At 37.0% G+C, this 7,943-nt stretch overlaps 1 pseudogene; it reads right to left on the reverse strand.

The window, feature by feature from the left end:
• LOC109490771 overlaps window positions 1-4,483 on the reverse strand; it is a 45,827-nt pseudogene extending 41,344 nt beyond the window's left edge.
• Window positions 4,484-7,943: the final 3,460 nt, after the last annotated feature.

Genomic DNA, 7,943 nt, shown 5'->3' on the forward strand with positions numbered 1-7,943 from the left:
TGGTTTTTTTTTTTTTTTTTTAATGATTCTCACTTTATTTAAAAAAATTTTTTTTATTTGAGTGTAGTTGACACAATGTTACATTAGTTCCAGGTGTACAACTTAGTGATTTGACAAGTTTATGTGTTATGCTGTGTTCATCACAAGCGTAGCTACCATCTGTCCCCTTACATCGTTATTACAACTATTGACTGTATTCCTTATGCTGTGTCTTTTATTCCTGTGACTTATTCAGTCCATAACTAGAAGCCTGTGTCTCCTGCCCCACTTCATCCATTTTGCACAACCCTTCAGCCTCTTCCCTCTGGCAACCATCGGTTTGTTCCTTTTATGTATAGGTCTGGTTCTGCTTTTCATGTATTTACTTGTTGCTGCTGTTGTTTTAGATTCCACTTAGGAGTGAAATCATGTGGTATTTGTCTTTCTCAGTCTGACTTATTTCACTTAGCATAATACCCTCTAGATCCATCCATATTGTCTCAGTTGGCATGATCTCATCCTTTCTTTATGGCTGTGTAATATTCTTGTGTGTGTGTGTGTGCCACATTTTTCTTAACCATTCCTCTATTGATGGACACTTAGGTTGTTTCCATATCTTGGCCATATGTTTGGCTGCAGTAAACAAGGGATGCATATATCTTTTGTGAATTAGCGTTTTTGTTTTCTGTGGATAAATATCCAGTAGTAGAATTATTGGATCATAGGGTTATTTTTAATTTTTTGAGGAACCTCCATACTGTTTTCCAGAGTGGCGATATCAATTTACGTTCTCATCAGCATTACACAAGAGCTCCTTTTTCTCCACGTCCTTGCCAACTCTTTTTGTTTCTTATCATTTTGATATTAGCCATTCTAACTGGTGTAAGGTGATATTTCATTATGGTTTTAATTTGCATTTCCCTGATGCTGAGTGATGTTGAGCATCTTTTCATGTGTCTGTTGGCCACCTGTAGGTCTTCTTTGGAAAAATGTCTATTCAGATCCTCTATCCATTTTTAAATCTGATTGTTTTTGGTTTTTGGTTTTTTTTTTTTTTTTTGCTTGTTTGTTTGTTTTTTTTGTGTGTGTGTGTGTTGGGTTGTATAAGTTCATCATATATTTTGGATACTTAACCCCTTAACAGATACGTCATTTGCACATATGTTCTCCCATTCAGTAGATTGACTTTTCATTTTGTTCATGGTATCCTTTGCTGTGCAAAGCTGTGCATAGCTGTGCAAAAGCTTTTTATTTTGATATAGTCCCAGTAGTTTATTTTTGCTTTTGTTTCTCTTTTCTCAGGAGACATATGTAGAAAAATGTTGCTATGGCCGATGTCAGAGAAATTACTGCTTGTCCTCTCTTCTAGGATTTAATGGTTTCAGATCTCACATTTAGGTCTTTAATCCGTTTTGAGTTTATTTTTGTGTATGGTGTCAGAAAGTGGTCCAGTTTCATTCTTTTACATGTGCCCGTCCAGATTAGAGCAGGGTCTGGACACCAAAACTGGCAGGTCTGGTCCTCACAGGAAGCTTGTGACCTCAGCAAGCTCAGGGTCCACAAGCCTATACCAGCCCTGGTGGCATTGGGACACAGAAAAAAAGTCGCAGTTTAAAAGGGCTGAGGAGCTATGGGGGCTGCTCTTTCCCCTTCACCGTAAAAGCCCAGACTGGAAAAGGGTCTGACTCACAGCGAGCTTGTGACTTCAGTGAGCCCAGGGTTCACAAGCCCACCACAGCCTATGTGGGACTGGGGCACAGAAAATAAGCCACAGTTTGGTTTAATTAAATTTATTTAATTTATTTCTTAATTTTAAAAAAAATTGTCATTTAAAAAAAAAGAGATTTATTTATTTATTTTAGAAAGAGGGAGGGAGTGTGTGAGTTGGGGGAGAGGCAGAGGGAGAGAATCTCAAGCAGACTCTCCTCTGAGTGCAGAGCCCAAAGCGGGGCTCGATCCCAGGACCCTGAGATCATAACCTGAGCCAAAACCAAGAGCCAGATGCTCAACCAACTGAGCCACCCAGGCACCCCACTGTCTTGTTTTAATTTTTATTCTTGTTTTTTTCTCTTGTCTCTTTTCTGCTTTTTTTCTTCTCCTTTTTATTTTCTTTTTTCTCTTTTTTCTATTATTATTTTCCTCTTTCTGTAGAAAGCCACAGTTTATAAGGGCAACTAGCATATGTAGCCACAGCTCCAGCCAACCAGCAAAAGTCTCTAATCGCACACGGTCTGCATGGGAGACACATTCTTAAGACGACTCCTTCAAGTTTGGGAGATGTAGCTGTTCTTCCTAAGCCACAGGAACAAACACAGAAATCCCAGAAAAAAGGAGAGACAGAAGTATATGCTCCAAAAGAAAGAATAAGAAAAAAATCTCAGAAGAACCAAATGAAAACCGAGATAAACAATATGCCTGATGAAGAGTTTAAAGTAATGCCTGTAAAGGTACTCACTGGGCTGGAGAAAAGAGTGGAAGATCTCAGTGAAACATTCAGTAAAGAGATAGAAAATATTGAAAAGAACCAATCAGAGTTGAAGAATACGGTAACTGAAATAAAAAACACATGAAGGGGAATCAACAGTAGATTAGAGGATACAGAAGAATGGATCAATGATCTGGAAGACAGTAATGGAAAGCACATAAGCTGAACAGCAAAAAGAGAGAAGAATAAAAAATAGGGTAGATTGAGAGATCTCTGGGACAAGTGAACATTCACATTATAGGGGTCTCAGAAAAAAGAAGGAGGGAGAGAAAGGTGTAGAAAGTTTATTTGAAGAAATAGTAACTGAAAACTTCCCTAATGTAGGGAAGGAAATAGACATCCCAGTTTATTTTAGTTTTCCGTTGAGTGCTGCTTTTGGCAGAACCCAACTGGCATCCAGCCTTGAAGGGAGCCCAGATAATATGGGTTATGGGGGTTTGCCTCTCTTGGGGCACAGAAAGGGTGGGGAAATGTGGAGAAGCACAAATAGGAGGAGAAGCCAGCAGAAGTTCATACTATGCATAATCATTTTCCATTTTATTAAAATTAACATTTAAAAATGGCTTTGTAGCAGCTTGCCACAAGGATATGCCATAATCTTTACAATGAAGTATTTAGATCATTTACACATTTTTTTTATTATTGAAAATGCTATAACAAACATCCCTGTAGGTACATTTTTGTACATACCTTTTTTAGTTTCCTTAGAATAAATCCCAGGAAGAGGAGTTGGAGTTTGGGGGTCTGCACATTTTGAGATGCAATATAATGTGGCTATTCGGTGCATGGACTCTTGAAGACTGATTTTCTGTGCTCAGATTCATGTTCTGGAATTTGAACCAGCTGTGCTACTTTCTTCAGGTGAATTAATCTCCCTGAGACTCAGTGTTTTCATCTTTAAAATGGAACTAATACTAATCATATTTCATAGGGCTATTTTTAGGATTAGTTAATGCAGAACACTTACCATTTATATGACTTATGATAAACAGCATATAAGTATATTAGTTAGAATTATTTGTAAGACTTTCAACATAGGGTAAAAAACTGTTCTCTAAAAAGTTTGTACTAATTTATATTTCTTTAAATAGTATTTAGGGGGCCCGTTTCCCCATACCTTCATCATCTCTCTCAATCTTTGCCAGCTTAATAGACCAGACATGGTAGCTCATTAGCATTTTAATTTTCAGTTGAGATTTAATTTGGAGATGAATTTATTTCCTTTGATATAAAATGGACTTCAAAATCATGTGATACTTTAGGGTCATTACGACCATCAATTGTCATGGTACTGTGGTTGTACATGAGTAATGGTTAATACAGAGTTCTGGTTTAGAATATTGGCTGCAGTGTCTAACAGCTTAGGAACTATGTAAATAAGGTTCACTAATGAATATTCATGAAATATTTAGCTCAGCTAAATGAATGCACCACCAAAGGGGTTAAACGAATGCAAAGATTTTCCGTAATAAAATGTTAGATGTATAGCAGATGTACAATTCCAGTGTGGGATGGGCCCACCACTGTTTCCAAACAGCCACCGCACAGCTCATGAAATCATCCTTGCACCTGCTCATGTGGTGTGCATCTGCGCTTTGCTGGCAGTGCCACTGGCGTCAATGTAGGAGATGGAACTGAACGTGATTGCTTTATATCTGTAGCTGTTAGTGCATGGTAAGATACTTCTCGTGGTAATTTTATTTACAGCTTCCTCCTTAGTGACCTCATATCTCCTCTCCCAAAATTACTTCTTCACATGCGTCACTGTCATCATGTAGCAGGCTAAGCAATTTGTCGGCTCTTGAAAACAATCTTCCCAAACCTAGAAGTAGAGGTCTGGACTAAGCTCCAATGATGACATTGCAGTTGCTTTTCTTTAAATGCAAGGGGGTAGGTGCTTCCGATCTGACTCACCTCTGGCATGTGGTGAGGTGGTGACGGTGGATAGGAATGGTGTTTTCCTCTTGCTGGCAACTTAGCAGAAGTTTCTGACACACTGAGGTTACCCTTTTGGTCCATGTGAATTTTTGTGGTCGTGTAATATAATGTCTGAGGGAAAGGAAAGCCATGGAACGCACATCTTCACAGAACAGACAGGTTAGATAATTCTTTTATGGTTCGTTCTTCCTGTGTTTTCTTTAAAGAAATCTTCACCTAGCCTAAGATTGTGAAGATACTCTCTTCTCTTAGAAGTTTATAGTTTCAGCTTCAGTATTTAGGTGTATGGTCTGTCTCAAATTAATTGTGTATGGGATGAGGTAGGGTCAAGGATCCTTTTTTCCACTTATTTATCTGACTCTTCTAACTTCATTTGTTGAAAAAATTTTTTTCCTCCATTGATTGTCCTGGTGACTACTGAAAACCAATTGGGCACATATGTATGGGTATATTTCTTAAATTTCTATTCTGTCCATTGACCTGTTTGCCCACCAAAATGGTTTTCAAACTATGGTCCAGAGACCCATGGGGGTCCCTGAGATCCTTTCAGAGGGGCCGTGAAGCCACAACTATTCTCATGATAATACTAAGGTATTATTTGCTCCCCCCCTCCCAAATTGCTGTTTGCACCAATGATGTAAAAGCAATTCTGGGTGAAATTGCTGGTACCTTAGTATGAATCTAGGCAGTGGTGCCAAACTACTGACTGTCACGGTATTCCTCACTGCCACCCACTTAAGTCCATAATGAGGTGAGAAAAACTAATTTATTAAAGCTGACTCCTGAGTATGCATTTTTAAAATTTTCTATTTGATGAAGTGGGAAGTATGTATAAAACAGTACAATTACATACCAAAGTTCTGATGGTTGTGTAGTGTAAGAGTTGGCAAACTTTTTCTGTATAGGGCCAGATAGTAAATTTTCAGCTTTACACATAAAATCCTTCAATTTATTCAACCCTGCCACCATAGCCTGAAAGTAGTCGTAGACAGTATGTAAATGGATGAGTAAGGCTGTGTTCCAATAAGGCTTTATTTACTACAACAGATGTAAAGCTGGATTTGGTGTTCCTGGTCATAATTTGTAGACTTCTGGTCTAGGAGAAAAGCACTTGTAAAATTGTTGATTTGCAAGCTAAATTAAATGCTTTTTTTCCTTCTGTGAAACACCATCATTACTTGATTGATAAACTATGATTATTTGTTCAGATTTGAGTATTTGGCAGATATTTTCTCAAAAATGAACAAAGTGAGCCTTTCATTCCAAGGAGATAAACTGATAGTCTGTTGCCAATGATAAAATTATAATTTTGCAAAATATGTGTCGATGCCACGAGTTGATCACTTCCCAATACTTAAAGACCTATTGATAATATTGATGGTGATATTCATCAATGTGCGTTTTTAATATTTTATAATGAAGTATGTCATCATAAGGAAGATATGCTGAACTTGCTGAATTGTTTATTTTCCAAATGACCTATGCACATTACAAAAGCTTGCATGGGTGAAAAAAAGCCATTCAGAGTACGAGACAGCCCAGTGGAGCAGGTAAACTTCCTAAGTTTGTAGGCTCTACATTATAACTAACCTTTAAAAAGCTACCACTTGATGAGTTTTGTTATGTAATCTGGAAAGTCTATGAACATATTCCTCACTGTGTATTGCCTGATTTTCTTCATCTGCTTCGACCTAAGCAATATGCAAGGGATGAAATGCAGAAACAGGTACGAGAATCCTTAATTCTATTAAGTCACTTGTTAAAGAGGTCTTCAGAAATGTAAAATGATGCTAATTTTGTCACTGCTTTTTCTTCGTTTTAGAGAATAGTTATTTTTCATAAAATGTTTAATTTTTGTTAACATGTAGTTGGTTTATTGTTATTTTTAGATGAATTAAGAATAAGCTTTGAGGGACACTTGGGTGGCTCAGCTAGTTAATTGTCTGCCTGTCTGCCTTTGGTTCAGGTCATTATCTCCAGGCCCCATGTTGGGCTCCCTGCTCAGTGAGGAGTCTGCTTCTCCCTTTCCCTCTGCCCCCACCCCCACTCATGCTCTCTTTCTCAAATAAAATCTTTTAAAAAATAAAAATAAGCTTTGAAAATTTCTGTTTTATATCTAATATAAGTATTGATAAATATAGCACATATAAAAAATGTTCATTGGGATCCTCGATAATTGGCAAAAGTGCACAGGAATTCACAACCCTGAGATCATGACCTGAGCCAAAGTCAAGAGTTGGTCAGCTAACCGACTGAGGCACCCAGGTGCCCCTTGCATTATTTTTATTTAAGAAAATTTTAATATTCTACATATAAGTGATACTGGGAAATATTTGTTTTCATCTGGCTTATTTTACTTAGCATAATGCCATTTCATCTGTGTTGTCACAAAGGACAGGACTTTTTTTTCTTTTTAAGGCTTAATAATATTCCATATGTACATGTATATACAACATTTTCTTTATCTACTTATCAAAGGACTTGTAGGCTTTTTTCTATACCTTGCCTCTTGTGAATAATGCTGCAGTAAACATGGGAGTACAGACACCATTCGAGATAATGATTTCATTTTCTTTGAATGTATACCAGAAATAAGATTGTTGGGCCATTTTTATTTTCTTGAGGAACCTCCATACTATTTTCCATAGTGGCTGCACCAGTTTACATTTCCACCAGTAGTGCACAAGGGTTCCCTTTTCCCGTATCCTCACTAACATTTGTCATCTTTTGTCTTTTTTGATAATAGACATTGGAACATAGGTGATACTGTGGTTTTGATTTGCATTTCCTGATGCTTAGTGATCCTGAGCACATTTTCATGTACCTGTTGGCCCATTTGTATGTTTTCTTTGGAAAAATACCAATTCAGATCCTTTACTCATTTTTAAATTGGGTTATTTATTCGTTATTGATGAGTTCCTTGTTTATTTTGGATATTAACCCCTTATTGGATTTGTGGTTTGCAAATGTTTTTTCCCATTCCATATGTTGCCATTTCATTTTGATGGTTTTGGTTGCTATGCAGAGGCTTTTTAGTGTGATATAGTCCCACTTGTTTATTTTTGCTTTTGTTGCCTTTGCTTTGGTGTCAAATCCAAAAAAGTGTCGCCAAAACCAGTGGCAAGGATCTTATCCTATGTCTTCCTCCATGAGTTTTATAGTTTTAGGTCTTATGTTTAAGTCTTTAATCCATTGAGTTGAATTTGTGTGTGGTGAAAGATAGGGATCTAGTTTCATTCTTTTGCATGTGGATATCCAGTTTTTCTAGCACCATTTATTGAAGAGACCGTCCATTCCCTATTGTGTATTTTTGATGCTTTTACAAAAGATTGGCCATATATCCGTGGGCTTACTCTGGGCTCTCTACTCTGTTCCATTTGTCTATGTGTCTGTTTTTATGCCAATACCATAGTGTTTTGATTACTATAGCTTTGTAATATGGTTTATTTTTTTATTGTTTTTATTTTTCATTTTTATTTTTTTTAATAATTTTTATTTTGTTACATTAGTCACCATACAGTACATCCCCAGTTTTTGATGC

This window comes from Ailuropoda melanoleuca, chromosome 16, assembly GCF_002007445.2.
Source record: "Ailuropoda melanoleuca isolate Jingjing chromosome 16, ASM200744v2, whole genome shotgun sequence".
NCBI lineage: Eukaryota > Metazoa > Chordata > Mammalia > Carnivora > Ursidae > Ailuropoda > Ailuropoda melanoleuca.